General features: G+C 33.6%; 1 protein-coding gene across 1 annotated transcript in view; it reads left to right on the plus strand.

Moving 5' to 3' along the window:
• Positions 1-1,473: 1,473 nt before the first annotated feature.
• dpr20 (defective proboscis extension response 20) overlaps positions 1,474-20,738 on the plus strand; it is a 297,312-nt gene continuing 278,047 nt past the window's right edge. Inside the window, exon 1 of the mRNA XM_073986375.1 lies at positions 1,474-1,838. The gene's annotated coding sequence lies outside the window, so the exon portion shown is untranslated. The remainder of the gene's footprint in view (positions 1,839-20,738) is intronic.

Consider the following 20,738-nt stretch of genomic DNA (forward strand, 5'->3'; position numbering starts at 1 on the left):
TTCAAACAACATAAACATATTCTCCTAACATTGTACTCAACTCTGCGAGCAATAAGATGGAACACTCCTTGTTGTATTATTTACCTCTTGAAGTTGAATGTGCGTTCACCCCTTGAAGTTGATTTTGCGTTCACCCCTAGTGTGTTGGAAACCTTTTTCCATATTCAATACGCCTTCAATTCAGTGTTAGGAGAAAATCAAATGTGAGGTGATATTTTACAAAATCTATAAGGAATGGTCTTCATTGGGGGTATAAAACATTCCACCTGAAATTGTTCGGTATAGGTCCACGTCTTTATGCAGCCCCCATAGAACGGTAATGGCCGAAATTTGGCAATTAGTCTCAATTGGGGGTATAAAACTTTCCATTTGAAATTTGTCGGTGTAGGCCCACGTCTTTATGTAGCCCCCATAGAACGGTACCGCACGATTTTCGGTATTTTGTAGTTGTACTGTTGTTTCAGTATCCAACCGAATTGGCTGAAATTCGATATTTGGTCTTCATTGTGGGTATACAAAATTCCACATGAAAATTTTCGGTATAGGTCCGTGTTTTTATGTAGCCTCCATAGAACGGTACCTCCCGATTTGTAAGTTTTCTAAAGTATTCAACCCCTGCATATTCAGGTTTAAGTCTAGCTCTCATAAAAAGGTTTTTGGGCCATTTTATATATTTCTATCCTTTTTTGTTAAATTTCCAAACCGAATTTGTGTAATTTGGTATTGAATGTTGTCGGAGGATACAAAATCTCAATTCGCAAAAATATATATATTGGTCCATGTTTTGGAAAGAACAATGATGATGCCCCATGCGAGCTCTTGTAAAGGGGTTTCCTAAATTTCCTTCCTTCATAAATGGAAGGAAACTAATTGTTCCTATTTACTTCAAAACAGTTCGTGGTGGATGGTATAAAATTTTCGGCCTGGCCAAACTTAATGCCATTCTAACTTGTTTCATTTTAATATCTTACTTCTTCTTTATTAAGGACTAGCTGGAGTTGGGAATACCTTTCTATACGAGATGATGAAATTGTTTCCCCTCAAAAAGAATAATAAATAACAAACTGTTGTAAAAGTGGAGTAAATTCTTAATTTCCCCTTAAAAATGTTTTCACCACTTAAAAATTAATGGTGAAGTAATTCAAACAACGTAAACATATTCTCCTAACATTGTACTCAACTCTGCGAGCAATAAGATGGAACACTCCTTGTTGTATTATTTACCTCTTGAAGTTGAATGTGCGTTCACCCCTTGAAGTTGATTTTGCGTTCACCCCTAGTGTGTTGGAAACCTTTTTCCATATTCAATACGCCTTCAATTCAGTGTTAGGAGAAAATCAAATGTGAGGTGATACATCACAAAAGCTTTAAGGACAAAGAGAATTCGAGAGAGTGTGGTGGACATGAGTTAGTTTTTGCCGACACCCGAATGAAAGCATCAATGAAAAGCTAAAGCAAAACTGTTCAGCATTTGAAAAATCACAAAAATTTTGTAATGACAAACGAATTTTTTAAAATAGTCACAAACGAAGGCTAAAACTGGATTGACGCGCGTGCTTCCCCACGGAACGGAATTCGTCGGCGAGATTTATAATTGAAAAAAAAAAATGAAATGAAAATACTTAAACAGTGTTAAGAGTCTTGGTTGGCTAGATACAATGTGGCCAATAATAAAATTGAAGAATTCGCCTAAAAGGCTGGGAGAAGAAAATTAAGATGAAATAAGATATGAATGATTTATGAATGGCATTTAGAGCAGTGTGCAGCGTGAAATTCAAATACAACTTGACATGCTAGAATTGAATGTCAAAAGATTGTTATTGTGGAATGAGAATAAGGTGCGTACGTGCGTAAATTTTGAAAAATTTTCGTTGTTAAACTGATCCTTTGTAGCTGGAGTGACAGACAACATTTCATTTGCTTGTCTTTTCTTTGAAGTGCAACCAAAATCCGACAGCGTTACGTTCAAGTGTTGTCAATTTACGAAACGTGAAACTTCTTAAATGTACAACTTGTACAAAAGTGTTTTTTTTTTTTGAATCGAAGGTTGAGTCTTGAAATCGAAAGTGAAACTTAAATCCTTTGCTGTTATATGATCGCGTTTGAGAGTGGGTCTGTGGCGTGTTTGAACATTACCAGCACATACACAGACAGACACTCATTTCTGTTTCTTTTTTGTGTGTCCTTTCAATTCAATTTTGGAGGCTTTCCAACTTTGTGCTGCTGTTTGATGTCAGAGCATAGGAGTGTTTCTGCATGTGTGTGTATGGGTGTGTAATAGTGTCGGAATGTTTATGAATGTAAGCGTTTGTATAAATGTGTTAAAGTTGCTGCCTAAGTGTTTTCTTTCTGCCGAAAAGAAGACCATCTAAAAGAGATGAAACCATTTAAAAAAATAATAACACAAAACAGACAACTAACAACAACAACAAAAAACAACACATTAAAACACATATGAAACCATAATAAAAAGGCTTCTTCTGTAGACCTCAAATGTAAAAGCTCAAATCGCGGTTGAGTGTTTGTGCCATTTTTTAAATGTGGGTCTGTTTGTGTTGTGTGATTTAACAAAAAAAAAAGTATAAAATAAAAAAGAATACAAGGATAATATCAACAGAATAAAATATAATAAAAATAACACATTAATTTTTTTATGAAAGCCCAGAAACAAGTGTCATGAAGTACATATACATATACCTGCATGGATATACATACGTATGTATGTAGGCTGTCTCTTGACAAACACAAATAAGCAAAGCAAATAAAACTAATTTCATTAGCTATAACGGAGAAAGATGTTTGCCAGACTCCAAAAGAATGTTGTTTTTTAAATTGTACTTTGTTAATTAAAAAAAGATTTTCTTAAAATTAATATTGAAATTTTGTGGGAAAAGAACTAAATGAGAAAAAGAGAAATATAATTAGAAAACAAATAAAATACATAATTAAAATGAAATGCAATAAATTCTGTGTAAAATTGACAAGTCATATAAGGAATATCATCCGCGGATCAAATGTGTGTTGATGCACACCCAGAAGCACACAAATATAATAGGTGAGAAAGTGACATTGTCGGATAAGTGCTATGCTACAAGGGAACATGATATACCATATGATAATTACCTAACATTCGTTTCCTGATGTTACCGATCTTAGCCTGGTAATAAACATTTTTATACCCTCAGCCTTTAGGCTAGAAAGGGTATATACACTTTGATACGACCAAAAATGTGCTTCATCGAATTAACGGTTTTAGACCCCAAGTATGTTTGGATGAAATTCTTTTTAGACAATTTGGAGTCGATTTAGCCATTTCCGTCCGTCTATCTGTCTGGCTGGCTGGTGCGCACAATAACTCTCGAAGGGATCGACCGATTCGAACCAAATTTAGGGTATCGTAATATTTTGTTCAAATTTAGTTTAAGTTCGAAGATGGGCCATATCGGTCTGCTCCTTCGGGTACCTCCCCAAAAAAGTTCAATTTTTTTCTGTAAAATGGTGTGAACGATAACTCTCGAGGGGAGCAATTGATTTGGTCCAAACTTTGCACATCGTATTATTCCTTCCAGATATATATCGGCCTCGAATATGGACTATATAGGTCCACTCATTCGGGTACCTCCCACACAAAATTCGGATAAAGTGAAGTTTAAGAGCTCCTCTTCGATCGTTTTGACATTTTTTCAAGTTGTTGTCTATGCGGCTCCCTTTACGACGGTACAATATTTTTCTTGCGCACGTTCATACTTCCTGAGATATTAGCCTAAATGCTCCATGAAACCCTGACGGCACCAACCAAAACGGAAAATCCACAGGGAGTTTTTGATTGGTGCAGACTTTGCATATCGTATTATTTCATTCAGTCATGTATCAGCTTAGAATATGGACTATATGGACTCGCAACGTTTTCATTCTTTTTACAGTAGGTTGTTCTAGCGATCTCATTTACAACGGTAAATTTTTTTTCCGGAGTAAGTCAATACTCCCTGAGATAATAGCCCAAAAGCTCCAAAACCCTGAACCTAAAATGGCTATTGTGCAAGATAACTCTAAAACTTTTTCAAAAATTTCTTCCAAACTTAGTTTAACGTACTTTAATATTTCGAGTCCTTTATGAAGATGTTTGGTTACTAAAAATGTTTGGTATATGTTAATGGTTTGGTATAGCCTCACATTACGGTACCTGTATATTTTAGAGCAAACTCATGATACAAAATCAATATACTTTATATACGGCATAATTATATTGTTTGGTTTTGTTGTTTTTTTCGGATAGTGGCTGAGGGTATATCTCCTTCAGCACAGCTGGCTGATACTTTCTTACTTGTAAAAAATATCAGTCGGCAAAGAGACACACCTGAGACATAAAGAGTAAAAGAAAGCCCAAATCTTTTAGTCCTGAAAAAAATTTTCCGTAAATATTTTTTCCTCAGGAGGCAGATCTTTGGCAAGATTTGGATTCGTAATTTATGAGTAAACCACACTTTTCACGATTTTCCTGTCAAAGTAAAAGTAGAAGCTAACTAAATAAGTATCTTCTCACTAATGCATTATTTTTCCAAAATTTGATCTGCTTTTATCATTAAATGATGCTGACATTTTGAAGCCAGATTTACTGTATTTTTTGACATTTTCTTCTAGTTGCGTTACGCAAACATGTTTTTCAAAAAAATCATTTATAGGTTTGTAGTACTTGCGGGTTATTTGATACGTGTATTGTGAATGTACTTTTTTTAAAAATCATATTTTTCGGGTCTAAAATTTGCAATTTTTCCGGATCTAATAAATCATGCCCCATGAAAATCCATTGTAACGAACCACCATGCGAGCCCTACTTCCTCCAGAAGTGGCTACCTCCTTGCCCCGGCCGTGCTTAGTCTTAGGGCAGTTCTTTTCCTTCAGAAGTAGGCTCGGTTTCGTTATCATAAAAGTAAAATAAGGTAGCTCTTATAGATGAAGAAATAGAAATGGAAATTATAGTAGAAACTGGGTAGAGATAAGTGGGAATAAAATAAGATGATGATTATGTTACTTTAAATGCAGTGGTAGATATTATTCCACCGCTTCAGCTTACTACCTACCTAAACACTTGCACCTTTCGCAAATGAAAATTGACCACTTAACAATTCATAGTGTTTATATTTAAAACTTGAATAAACATTAGCGAATATTGAAAATTGAGTAATTATGGAATAATGATACAATATTTAATTCTTGTAAACAAAATGAGAAAAATAAAGATTCAAGTTCGGGCTACTATCTCTATATAAATTGAATATGTATTTAGTATAGGATAATAATAACTAGTGAAGTAGGTATTATTTTATAATAAGTGATGAGAGCTAAGGCAAACGTAATTTAAAATGGGTAAGACTCGCCAATAATTTCGCGTTGTCCTCAGGCCTGTTGACTTTGAGCGATTCGTGGTTTTACCTGCGATTATGGTTATATGGTAGGATTAAGTTTGCTTAGCTCATATGTGGAAATTGAAGTGAGTACAATAAAAACTATGTAAGATTAACAATTCAAAACTGGAACTGGTTCTGCGGGCCCTATGATTATTATATGTTATTCATATTATGTATCCATCAGGTATCACGATAAATAATGGAAACTGTTAGATTTAGGTGGAGAACATTCTAATTTCAAAATGGCTTCAATGAATGTTCTCAATATTGAATCGATATATGGGAATGATGAACGGGATTTGCTGTTAATTGATTTTATTTCTTTTAGTTGCCTCTGGTCTGATCGAAAATTTGACAATTCTGGTTTATAAATTATATTGTTAAATCCGGATTTTATGTTGTATTTAATCCTCAAAATTCTTGTATATTTTATCCCTGTAGGAAATGTCAATAGTGAATCTATACTGACTTACTACTGACATTGTCAACAGTACTACTGACAAACTGTAGACACTAATGTAATTTCCTATAGACATTTTGTATGAACGTGTCATTCGAAAGTCAGTACTGACAATGGAACTAGTATGTCAATAGTAAGTCAGTAGTTCCTGAGGAACCATGTGTTGACATTGGAGATAGTGAGTCAGTATAGACATTGGTGGTAGTAAGTCAGTATAGACATTGGAGGTAGTAAGTCAGTATAGACAATGGAGGTAGTGAGTCAGTATAGACATTGGCGGTAGTGAGTCAATAGTACCAGATTTTCAATACTAAACTTTTTAGCTTATTTGGAACTTTTCATAGATAAAACAGCTATATAGTACGTTTAATAAGAAGATGAAGCCTAGGACGAATATTTCGTGATGTTACATAAACTATTGGAGATACAATATGTAGCATGGTATAAAAATGTGGTTCTCTACACAGAACCCAATATATATTAGGCAGTAGGTCCGTTATCTAGCAAACACTTTATTGCAATTTACATCAGAGGAAAGGTCAGTAGTTTTTTCCATATGTAGGCTACTTTGCGAAATATATATGTCCTCAAGGAATTAAAGTATCGACCAAAAATAAAATTTTTATATTTTTCATACAAAAGTAATGGTCCATTTCACCCGCTAAAGAATATCAGATCGTCATTCAAAATTGTAGGCATCTTTTTCGACCTATACTCTTACCCGGTGCAAAATTTCGTGACTATTAATGTATAATTGCGACTTCTAGCGAGTTTATTATTACACTACAAACAAATAACGGGATATATTAGGCTGTAACTCTGTTATCTGATCATGCACACCAGCATAATTGGCATCAATTGAAAGGTCAAGCGTTCCACTTTCAAGTATATCTCACTTGTCCGCAATGTCACTTCCAGGAATTAAGATATAAGCTGTATATTAAAATTGTTCACAATTTTCACACAAAAGTTTTGGTCCATTTAACCCTCTAAATATTATCCGATCGCCATCTCAAATTGCAAGCTTCTCCTTTGTGATATACTCTTACCTTATTTAAAATTTATCGGACTATTATTGAGACCTATAGAGCCGCTACAAAATTGGATAAATATTATGTTTTTGGTCCATTTCACCCGCTAAATATTTCACGATCATCACCAATAAGAATAGGGATCTATTCTGATCTGAACCCGACCTCCATACAAAATTTCGTGACGATCGGTCCATAATTGCTGCCTGGAGCGTGTTTACAATTTATAATGGACAGACGGACGGACTGACGGACGGACACACATCTCAAATCGCTTTATCTCGTCGAGATATGAAGAATGGTATACCACATTGGGGGTCTCCGACGAATATTTCGCGGTGTTACATGAATTTTTACCAAAACAAACTTATAATACCCTTTTCCACATTGTGGTATAGGGTATAAATATGTCCTTAAATTTTCTTGCCTATTACAGCTGTATAACATTGGAAAAATCTCACAATCGATTTTTGCCAAATAATTCTTCAACATTGTAATTCATTATTATGTTTAGTTGCATTCAGCATTTCCAGCGAGACGGGACAATATATACATCAGGCTCCATAATCTTCTCTAAAGGTTCCACATAATGTCTAATTGTCGAAATTTCACCACAAATGTTGTTAGTCGCCTCAGAATTCGTACTTTGCTATAGAATTGTTTATTTTTCACATGTCTTTTATATTTTCTTTTGCTCATACTTGTTATTGAAATTATATGCTTTAAGTTTTCACCATATTTTATTGATTTTTACAAAAACACTTTTTTCACCAACCGCAAAAATCATTTTACGCCAAACAATTAAGAAAATTAAAAAAAGGATGCTTCGTTGGGCTATCATCTGTCAATATACACAATGCTTCTTCTTTTTAAGGTAAAGGTATCAATAGTTGACAACCTGGTGACAAAGTGTTGTCACCATATTAGTAGACAAAGTGGCGACATGTCAACACATGACCCCACACTTCCTACAGGGATTGTATAAAGGATTTCAGGGAATTGGTATGTTCGTTTGATCTAGGATACGCCGATTGCTCAAAGAATCGGCAGTCTATAAATGATATAATATTTATATCAATAAAACGAATTTATTTCATGCCTATAAAAAAATCTTACCACAATGAAGCTCTATCTCCTTATGAAACAAAATAATAAAGAGTCCTTTCGTCCTTTCCGTATTTGAAGAGAAAGGATTCGCAAAATTTTTAAAAATAATTTGCTTTTTCAAAGCCTTTGGCACGTCTTTATTGCTTCAGTTTTCGAATTGAAATGATTTTCAATATTTTCAATACAATATATTTTGAATAAAAATTGGAAGTTTCAAGTTTTAATTTCACAGCCTACAAATATATATATTTCCTACAGTAAAATTTCATAACAGGTCACACCATCTACTTAAATGCGAGTTACGAGAAATTCCAATGCAGGAAAGTCGCCTAAAATTGTTTTTGAAATTGTCTCGTATTTGATCGCGTTTTCTGCGGGCCATCCACAGTAATGTAAACACTGATGAGACAGAGATTTAAAATCTTCACTGATAAAAAAGCTATATTAATTTTATTCCAAAAATAGTGTTTGATGCTACATCCACGGTTCTACATTGACCGCCTTGAAATAGATATCTCTATATCGATGCAGATTGTATATCGATTAGCGATGTTTTATAGCTCTTTGAACACTAAGATGCAGCCGATGCTACATCTTAGCCTCTAAGTTAAATTTCGGAAAATATATACAAATTAAATGACATGGTCTGGATGTACATGAAAATCACATGCGGACAAAATGATTTTAATAATTACGCGATTTACACGTATTTTAAAAAGCATATAAATTAAAATGGTTTATTTCCGAAGCCTTGAGATAAATCCTCAGCAACCGAATTATCTTCCCCAATGAGAAAACTTTAATATGAATGTCTATGAAGCAAAATCAGTCTATTTTATTGAGAGATTTAAGCAAGATGAAGGAAGTATTCCTATATATTTTTCCAATATTTTCATGAGAAAAAATATTTTTTCAAACAAAAAATTATTTTTGAATGTGTTCTTATTTTGGCTCTAACATCGAAACTATAATCTGTATGATTTTAGTCTCATTTGATTCTCCGCGAAGTTTTGATCCACAAAAAATTGGCTTTCGAGCAAATTCGTAATTTTTTTCTGAACCCTTTTTAAATGGAATATGCAGTAATTGACGATATTTGTGATATACACTTTTATACGGCCAAAATGTGCCTCATCGAAATAATGGTATGTATGTTTGGACGAAATCCATTTTAGTCATTCTGGAGTCGATTTAACAATGTCCGTCCGTCTGTCTGGCTGGCTGGATCGAGTGCAGCAACCGATTCGGTCCAAAATTTGGTCTTCGTAATATTTTGTCTAAACATAGTTTAAGTTTGATGGTGGGTACCACTTCCACTTCTTTGGAAATTTTCCAAACTTTTCACTAACATGTTGTGCACGATAACTCTCGAAGTCAGTAAACGATTTGCTCCATACCTTGCACATAGTAATATTTCTACGAGACATAGATAAAGTTCGAATACCTACCACACGAAATTTCGCAGTCGATTCGATCTAAAATTTGACCTTTGTAATATTTTGCCTAAACTTAGATCTAGTTTTAAGATGAACCATATTGCTCATTTCTTTCGGGTACCTCTCCCACAAAAGTTCAACATTTTTGTTCAAGTGCAGTTTAGGGTCTGTTCGAAGATCATTATGAAATGTATATCGATGTTACACAAGTTGTTGTCCTCTTTGCAGCTGTATTATGTTTTTCGTGGGCAAATCCAGGTTCCTGACAAAGTGGTTCAAAACCTCTAAGTTGTACATTTATTATAATATCGTATTGCCCTTGTGGATTAGGACTTGTTGTAGCCTTCGTGTCATAGATCCGACTAGATTTTTTAAGGTGTTACTGGTGATATTCTCCAATTCCTCCAATACTACACTTTGCAAAAATTTTGGCGGATAGGATGCCCAAACGGTCTTCAATGTGTTAGTGGCTGTAACTTACAGCTGGCCACTCTAATAACGGTATATTTTGTGCCTTTAAAAAGTCTCTTGTAAGTCGAGCAACGTGAATCGGGGCATGATCTTGGTGGGAAGTCCAATTATACCCGTGCAGTTCTCTAGCAAAATCTATTATCTTGTTCTCTAACAAACAACAAAACTTAAATGAGACTTTCGTCGAGCTCCGAATGCATTGCAATAAAAATTTCAACATTTTTAAAAGTATAGCTTAATTAATGAAAATATCTGAACATTTAATTAAAGAGAATTAAAAAAGTATATTATCCAACACTTATTAACTAATTGTCAATCTTTACAGTTATGTTAAATTCGTGCTATATCCAAAAACTCACAGTTTCTTCCGTGTGAAAACATTTAATAAAAAAAAACAAGAACGGGTGTTTCATTCTTAAATTGAAATATTGAATTACGTTGGAATTGATGGCTGAAATCCTCCTCTATTTTTACCTGTTCTTTAGAAATAGCTGTTAAATTACTCGTTTCAAATTAATGCAATATCACAATAATTGCATTATAATACAAAACTTGAACAAAAATTGTGCAGGGGGTTTGATGAACATACCAACTCGGTTTTGTTGGAGTCAATGGAAGATGAGAATGCCTCTCTTTAATGTCACTTCATCAAGTGGTTTTATAACGGCACAATTGGAGAGAAACGGGGTTTCATAGATTTTCAATTTTAAATGGTCATTACTTCTTTTTTCACAATGAATTTCTATCAATTTTCTTTTTTAAGAGGTTCGAATATTATGTTCGAAATAATATATTTTATATATTTTTTACAAATGGCTAAAACGAAAAATGTTTTTCATCGGGCTGCAAGCTGCTTAAAAGATACCAAAAAATATAACTATTTATTATTACAAAAAAGTAAATTAAGTAAACTTTCGAACAAAAATTGTGCAGGGGTTTTGATGAACATACCAACTCGGTTTTGTTGGAGTCAATGGAAGATGAAAATGCCTCTCTTTAATGTCACTTCATCAAGTGGTTTTATAACGGCACAATTGAAGAGAAACTGCGTTTCTTAGATTTTCAATTTTAAACGGTCATTACTTCTTTTTTCACAATGAATTTCTATCAATTTTCTTTTTTAAGAGGTTCGAATATTATGTTCGAAATAATATATTTTATATATTTTTTACAAATGGCTAAAACGAAAAATGTTTTTCATCGGGCTGCAAGCTGCTTAAAAGATACCAAAAAATATAACTATTTATTATTACAAAAAAGTAAATTAAGTAAACTTTCGAAAATGAGAAATATCGGTTAAAAAGTGAATGGGTTATGCATTTTTTTGGGTTTAGCTATTTGCTTGTTATTAAAATTTTGTATGTATTTCTATACATTGAGACCTCAGTGCGTATTATTGTTATTAATTATAAAAAGTATATACGCACGGTGGTTCCAATATTAACAAATGCATACAAAAAATACAAAATAATACAGGTTATAAATAATTAATTATAAATAACCACCAGTACTAGATTCAGGAAAATTATAATTTTAGTCCCAGATGATTTAAGACTGCTAGTAGGAATTTTTTGAAAGTATGTACATATTGAGCCTACAAAAACCCTAGTTGAGTTTTGAGTTGTTAGATCGTGCTCCTAAAAAATAGACCAATATTTTTTTTTTTGGTAAAATTCGCAAGTTGTTCGGATTAGAAACTCTAAACGCGTTTTCTCGAAATAGCATTTTTGAAGTCAGTGTCCCCCATAGCTCGAAAATGGCTGTACATATCATCATATATTTTTGTGGGTTATTAAGTAGGCGGTCATTTGTCACAAAACTATGCAATATTTGCCAAAGAAAGAAATTACCGAAAGTAGCTCAAGACTTATTTTTGTTTTGCAGCTTGCGTGCGTACAAACTCACTAACACACTGTCAAAAATTGCCAATATTTTTAAAACATTCTATGTCCTATAGAACACTCGAAGAACTGAGTCATGGTGGAATAAGAAGGTGTTACATCAAATCATGCCAACGTCAAATTTGCTCACAATGATGCATTACTGTGAATTGCTTGTTTACATTTTTTATGTGATTTTATTCACAATAAACTGGTATGAAAATCAGCTGTTTTTGGCGTTACACCTTTCTTATTTCGCCATGAACTGGGTCAACAACATCGACGCAATAGCTTTGTTTCTTTACTTTTTTAATGGTAAAAGTGACAAAACAGGGAACTGCCGAAATTGTTCTCTCATAAAAAAATTTACAGAAAAGTAACGGAACGAAAAAACTTGGTACTGACGTAAAGCTTTGCTGGTCTTCTTCTTGAATACACCAAATAGAACCAGAGGTATTTGTCATTAAAGTAAAAGTTTCAAAATATTAAAATTTCGATAGTTTACTGCCTATTTCAGTAACTCTGATATTGACGTATGTTATTGATTTAATGTTCAGACGGTCAAGTTTCATTATCAGGTTCTCCCCTCGTAATATGTCCAACAGAAGCGGCAATCTGGAAATTGGGATACCTGAGCCTCTTTTTCTATATCTCTAGTATGTGAACACTTTTGTTAATGCAATTGAGACGAATTGAAATCTCAGTATGTCTTCTTTAATATTGATCACTTTTGTTGAAATGCGTACAACCAAAGCTGGGATATTTGTCATTACAGTTCAAATAAAGAAGTAAAAAAGTATCAGTCGGCTTTGCCGAGAGAGATATACCCTCAGCCTATGTGAATTTAAACTTTCATATACGGACAGATTGAATGTATTAAGGCTCTTTTCAGAATTTTTGGCCCTTTTTGGACATTTGAACTTGTCGAAAAAAATGTGGATTAGAATTAGAGTTCAAAAATGTTGCGGAGGAGGTACTTAAAGGAATGAATCGACATAGTCCATTATGGAAGTGGATCTTATTTTGGGAATCATATCTTTTTGATAGATATCGCATCCACTAGTCATTTCAGTGGGTCATCGTATAACATTTGGACCAGTATGCCAGAAAGCATGGACCCTTCCACGGAAAACATAATATCGCTGTAAACAGGACCACAACGAACAGCATCGGTATACATTTCCAAAGGATCTTCCAAAGGAGATACAAACGTTGAACTTTTGTGGGGAAGGTGCCCTAAGAAGAGGACCCTTATGAGTGATTATAGAAGTTAAACTTAATTTGGACAAAATATTAAGAGATCCAAAGTTTGGACCAAATTGGTTGCCCTTTTCAAGAGATATCGTGCATACCATTTTAGTGACATTTTTTAAATATTTGGGGGAAATACCGGAAGCTGTGGACCGGTATTGCCCATCTTCGAACTGAAACTAAGTTTGGACAAAATATAAGGAAGACCAAATTTCGGGCTGTTTTCTCAAGAAGTATGGACTTGCCCCTGAAAAAACTTTTACCGTCATAATTGAGGCAGCGAATGCATGTTTCTTCAACAAAAATCAAAGTGATTCGAGAGCAGGTCTTAAAGTGAACTTATCCGAAACTTTGTGTGGGAGGTAAATATAGTCCATATTCGAACCTGATCTATATCTGGTAAATATATTAGGATGTGTAATTTATAGACCAAATCGGTCACTCCCTTTAAGAGTTATCGTGCGCACAAATTTTTCGAACATTTTCAAACTTTTTTGGGGGAGGTACCGGAAGGAGTGGACGGATATAACCCATCATAGAACTTAAACTATGTTTTGGACCGAATCGGTTGGTCCGTTCCAGAGTTATCGTGCGCTCTAGCCAGCCAGAGACAGACGGACAGACATACGGACGGACATGGCTAAATCAACTCCGAAACGGATTTTGCCCAATCATACTCGTTAGCATAAATGCTGAGGGTATAAAAATGGAGAAACGGGGTGTGTTACCGACTATTGTTATATCTCCGTTGTTTGACCACCTACGCCGACCTACTTTTCATCATTGTAAAGGTGAAATTTTCTACTTTCATTGTCAGGCCCAACCAAAGCTGTGATATTCGTCATTACAAAATCCCAAAATTGAAAATTTGGGTTTGATTAGCGACAATTGCGATATTTGAAAACCTATGACAACATACCTTGTATTAATGTGAAGGTGAAGAAGTGAAGGCTTCTTCCTCTCCGGGACCCCCATCAACCGACGATCCCATAAAATTGGGACCTGTAGCGTGATTGCAAGATTTAGATTGACAGGCAGACAGACAAACTTTTGGGCCAAAACCAATACCCTCCCCACATAATGATGTAGGTGGTGTAGGTATTAGATATGTTGAAACAAATATATTTATTATAATCCACCTATAATTTGCATACTGCAATATCTTTAATTAGATTTTTTGAATTTGTATAGTAGTAGTAATAATTTGAATATCGATGCCTTATTTCCTCAAACTCGTGTCTTATGATTTCTCTTTATCTTTTGACACATCAATACATAATTAGTAATAAATTACTAATCTTTTTTTTACTTGAACCATTAAACGCATTTTTTGATATAATTTCAATTCTTCATACTTGATAGTACCTTGGGTACACATATTGCTTATTTACTCAAAGAGTGAAACAACTCATTAAATACAGTTTCGAGAAAAACGCCATTTAACTTGGCGATCGAAATTTGACTTTCCAACTTAAAAAGATTATTATCCAAAAAATAAAATAACTACTTGGACCCTATTTTGCGAACACCTAGCCAGATGTCAGTGCTAAATTTCTGTGCAAGACCAAGCATGATTTGAAAAGTTTTAGTTCTTCATAAACTCAAACGACTTTTTTATTGAGTTATGCCATACTCGTAGTAAATGAACTGTAACTCGATGAGTTTTAGAGATATGAGCATGAAAATTTGACAGAAGATAAAGTAGAAATCGTAAAAAAATAGAAATCGATAATTTAGAAAACTCATTTTTGGGTTATGCCACTCTTTGAGTAAAAGAGCGATATGTAAAATCACTTCCTTATTTAAACGCCAACAGTGACCTCAATATTAAATTTAAATTTTTTGCCCAAAATTAGATAAGAAAATAGATTTTATTAATATTTACAGAATAGCGACAATATATTGAAATAATAAGTGATTGCAGTAATAAAGCAGAAAATAGCATTCGTTTGATACGAAAAAGTCAAAATCGCATATCTTTGCAGTGTTTTATTTAAAACATAAATAGGAAACCAAAACCAATATGGGTCCATTTTTTCTATAGCCCTCACCACCGACGTAACCAGGGGCTACGGCTTTTTGAGTAATTTTCTGCATAGTTGTGGTTAAGTTTTAAGGTGTTGTTTAAGCGTTTAATCGTAATTTTAGGCTGACTGTGAGTGTTACTGAGTTTAGAACAATACGTTCATTTGTATTTATATTACGTCCAATACTTTGGCTCATAAACAACATCTAGAAAAACATTCTTGCGATCTTTTGTTTTTAAATTTTTTGATAAGAGCAATTCAACAATAAAATATAAAATCGTTGCTTAACACGGTGCTCTTGAATCAAATTTTAATGGAAGGTGCTTACACCTGGGAAGTTTTATCGGATTCTGAAACTAAAATGTTCATACATCAGAAAAATTAAAAAACTAAAAAAATCGCCGGAGCGCTTTTTTAATAAATCGCGATTTAAGTTGACATTTTTAGGGTTGATTACGTTTTTGCGATTTTACTTGGAAATTGCAATTCCTATCAAAATGGGAATAAAGAAAATATTGTACCTATAAAAATTCTCTACAAGATTGGCCCTAATGATTTTTTCGTCGGTTTTACAACTTTTGAGATATAGAAGTTGAAATTGGGACAATTAAACTTCAATTCAATTCTGTATCGTCTCCTTATAAAACAATGTCATGACTGCAATTTCCCAACTTAAACTTATATATTTAAAAAAATGGTACAACCTAGAAAAAATTACATAAGCCAGTCTTGTAGAGAATTTTCACAGCTATAAGATTTTCTCAGGTCCCATGCCGATAAGACTTGCCGTAATCAAGCAAAATCGCGAAACCCTAACAAAAAAACCTAAAAATGTAAACTGAGCTTCTCTATTTCAAAAATGCTACAGACTGAGAACAAATCATAAACGTCAGTCCTGTAGAGAATTTTCACAACTACAACATTTTCTTTAGCTCCATTTCGATTGGACTTGCGGTTTCCAAGCAAAATCGTGAAAACCTAAAAAACACCTAAAATGTGAATTTTGACCGCGATTTATTTAAAAATCCCTACAGCGATTTTTTCTTGTTTTTGTATTTTTCTCATCTATGAACATTGCTGTTTCAGAATTCACAAAAACTTCCCCTGTATAAGCGGTTTTTTATTAAAAGTTAGTTAAGGCGCACCCATCATCACATTGTTTTATAAGGGGGCGATACAGTCAGTGCATTGTCCCAATTTGAACTTCAATATCTCAAAAATGGTAAAACCTACGAAAATACCGTAAAGATCAATCTTGTAGAGAATTTTCATAGCTACAATTTTTTCTTCAGTCTACTTTTGATAGGAGTTGCGGTTTCTAAGCAAAATCGTGAAAACCTAAACAACCCCTAAAAATGTCAACTTGAATCGCGATTTATATAAAAAGCGGTCCGGCGATTTTTTTTGTTTTTTGATTTTTCTCATCTATGAACATTGTAATTTCATAATCTGCAAAAACTTCCCAGGTGTAAGCACCTTCCATTTAAATTTGATTCAAGAGCACCGTGTTAATCTTTGTGGTTTTAAATTTTAGTTTATAGTCTCTAACACAATTACAAATTCACGCAAAAAAACTATAACAACCATTTTTTATGATATAATTTCTGTTCCACCGCAGTGTCGTCGTTGAGGTTATTTGAAACTGGACTCTTGCTACAAATTAGTAGATGTCTATTGGACAAAAAAGGATTTTTCTGCCGTATTTTTATGTTTTGTTCGACTTTTTCGATTGTTAATAAAATAAAGATTATTGAGCTTGAGGTCAATGTTTATATTTATTGCGTATTATTTCCAATATTTCGAAATTACATAGAATTTCATCGTAGATTACTCTTTGAATTGTATTTTAGGAAGTACTTTCAATGGATGCACATTTCTAAAATGTTCCTTTTTCCTTCTTTGGTAAAGGACTTTGTGACGACAAACGAAATCAAAAAAGCTGATCGGAAACAGATTCTTCTTCGTCAAAATCTCAACAAGTATCAGTCGGCTTTGCGGACAGGAACTGAAACTTTCATCTATGTACAGATCAAATAGCGGCTACACAACCAAAATACTTTAACCCATAACTATGTATTAGGAGCTTTTCGGACGTATACACGTGTTGCGGAGGAGGTACCTGAAGAAATGGAAAGGACTGACATAGTTCATTTTGGAAGTAGATTTTGGGAGTCATTCCTTTTAAAAGATATTGCGCCCACCAGCCATTTCACTTCGTCACAGTATACATTTCTGTTTTTTTTTTCAGGAAATATGGACTTGCCCACGAAAAACATAATACCGCTATAAACACAAGGAATGCCTTTAGTAAAAATTTCTAAGGATCTTCGAGCAGACCTTAAACTGTATTAAACAACCATTATCCCATCTAGCATTTGGAAGACTGTTTTTTTTTCAAAAATCACATTGAGGAGTCTCTTTAGAGTCCTTTTGGTGATCAAAAATTGATTAAGTCGCTTGTATGAACAGAAAGGGACTCGAAAGTGACTCCCTATAATGATTAAAAAGAGTTCCATTTAAAATACAACAACAAATATGTAGCAATCACAAATAAATCGTTAAGGTGTGACCATTTTTTGTTGTTATTTATTGTCACATTTTGATCATCTGGAAGATTGAAAAATGATTAATCAAAAAAGGGTCGTGCAGGTGTTTGAAAAGTGATTATAATTATGTATCTTCTTAAATTTTGAACAGTTAGGTGATTAAAATTGATTGTTTTGTTTTATTTTTTTTGTTTATTAATAATTCTCATATACACTTTCTACAAAACTTTGATATAAATGTAACGTATAATATTAAGTGTATAGACAAACATAACACCCCAGCCAGCATTTTTTGAAAATTTTAATCAAATTCGACTCTTTTTTGATCCGACTGCACGATTAAAAAGCTAGAATATGAGCTCATTTTCTGATCATAAATGACTCCTTTGTCGGTAGGAAAACATAACCTCAGGCGACTCTTCTAAGCAAATCACATATGAGTCTTCCTCTGCATTAGTTTCGAGTCATTTTTGCCCATTTTCTGATGGTATATAAAGTCTTTTTCGATTCGCATTTCAATCATTTATTGGTGATTTGTTGAATAATTTGGGACTCTTTTTCGAGTCTTTTTTGGGTCATGTTTATAATCGTTTATGAATCTTAAGAGAGTCATTTATGAGTATTTTTATTTAAACGAAATAAATTAAAAGAATTTTCCCTTTCTTTTTTTTTCTTTCCTTTGTTTTCTTTTCTGCTTTGTTATGACTTTTAATTATCCTTTATGTTGGGCGGTGAGTATACTGCTTCTTCATTTCACTTGGCAAAACCTGAACATGTGTTGTGTTTGTATATACATTTAATAAGTTACATTTATATCAAAGTTTTGTAGAAAGTGTATATGAGAATTTTATTTTTTTATTTACAACCAAATAAAAATAAAACAAAGCAATCAGTTTTTAATCACCTAACTGTTCAAAATATGATCAGAAGATACATAATTATAATCACTTTTCAAACACCTGCATGACCCTTGTTTGATTAAGCATTTTTCAATCTTCCAGATGATCAAAATGTGACAATAAATAACAAAAAATGGTCACATTTTAAACACTTCAATAACTAATTTGTGATAGCTACACATTTTTTGTTGTATTTTAAATTGAACTCTTTTTAATCACTACAGGGAGTCACTTTCGAGTCCCTTTCTGATCATACAAGCGACTTAATCAGTTTTTGATCACCAAAAGGACTCTAAAAAGACTCCTCAATGTGATTTTTGGAAAAACAGTCTTCCAAATGCTATCTGGGACATGTTCAGGTTTTGCCCAGTGAAATGAAGAAGCAGTATACTCACCACGCAACATAAAGGATAATTAAAAGACATAACAAAGAAGAAAAGACAACAAAGCAGAGGAAAGAAACAAAAAAGAATAAAGAGAAATTTCTTTTAATTTATTTCGTCTTATAAAAAGACTCATAAAAGACTCACTAAAGACTCATAAACAATTATAAACATGACCCAAAAAAGACTCGAAAAAGAGTCCCAAAGTAATCAATAAATCACCAATAAATTATTGAAATACGACTCGAAAAAGACTTTATATACCATTAGGAAATGGGCAAAAATGACTCGAAAATAATGCAGAGGAAGACTCATTTGTGACTTCCTTAGACGAGTCGCCTGAGGTATGTTTTCCTACCGACAAAGGTGTCATTTATGACCAGAAAATGAGCTCATATTCCAGCTTTTTAATCGTGCAGTCGGATCAAAAAAGACTCGAATTTGATTGAAATTTTCAAAAAATGCTGGCTGGGTATGAAGGTTTGTTAGGGAGGTACCCCAGTATTGAGCTAAAACTAAGTTTGGACACAATATTACTAAATCCGAAGTTTGGACCAAATCTGTTGCTAAAATTCTTGAAATTTTGGGGAAAATACCAGAAGTGGTAGACCGAAAAGCACCATCTTTGAACTTTATATAAGGCTCGCAGAAATATTGTGATAAACAAAGTTTGGACCAACACAGTATCCGGTTCGAAAGTTGTCGTGCGCACCAGGCATTACACATGGTAGCCGTTGGTGTTCTTTACTGCTTTCGGGTCATTTTCTCTGGAAGTATGGACTTGCCCCTAAAAAAACTTGTACCGTAGTAATAGGGACCCAGAGAAAACTTGTTGCAAAGAAGCAAAGCGTTTCCAGAGAGATCTGTTTATTTATTAATTTATTTATTTCATATTTTTACTTATAACTAAATTATTAGAATAAAGGAAGTGAAGCCATGACTACTGAGGTCTTAAGCTTACACAGGTATATTTACTAATTATCCAGAGAGGTCTTAAACTGCACTTCTCTGAAAATTTTTGAAATACTCTGTGGAAGGTTATGAAAAGAGTGGATTGATATGGTCCATCTTCGAAGTTGATCAAAATTTGGACAAAATGGCCAAATTTTGGACCGAATCGGTTGATCTGTTCGAGACTTATCGTGCACTCCAGGCAGCCACCCAGACGGACGAACATAGCTAATTCGACTCCATGTTTTCTGAAACAGATTTCTTCCAAACACACTTTGGCCCTAAAATAATTATTTTGATGAGGCACATTTTGACTAAAGCCGAGAGTATAAAAAATGTAGTTTGAGAAAACGTGTGTATGGATTTTGCTTAAAGAAAATATATCTATGAATACCTTGTATTGGACGCCAGATTTTCATTTTAAACGAAATCAAGACTGGTTGCCAGTGTTTACCTTGTTCCTGATCAATTTCTGAGAAGATCCACGATAGGAAACCAGAATTTCTATAAGTGAAGTGATGCACAATTGGGCGACAGTATTTAAATTTTATGATGGATAGACTCACTATTGCTCAGCATTAGTTCTATATCAAGAAAACCACTATCGGCCTTCAGAAATTATTTGTGATAAGACGATTGGGCACCAAAATATGTTTTGGGAAATAACTACAATTGTCTTCTTTATGACAATAACAACGATTGGACACCTGAACTTCTAAAATTGAAAAATTGACCATATTCTGACACCGCAGCGTGATAAAATACCAAAATAAGAAGACACCCAAAAATATATGCGATTATTAATATATCCATTGTTTGGAACATGTATTAACTCTGATATATTGTCAAAAAAGCTCTGAAAACAAGGGGAAATTGGCCAAGAAGTCT

This window comes from Musca autumnalis, unplaced genomic scaffold, assembly GCF_047663935.1.
Source record: "Musca autumnalis isolate F117 unplaced genomic scaffold, ASM4766393v1 scaffold_4, whole genome shotgun sequence".
Lineage (NCBI taxonomy): Eukaryota > Metazoa > Arthropoda > Insecta > Diptera > Muscidae > Musca > Musca autumnalis.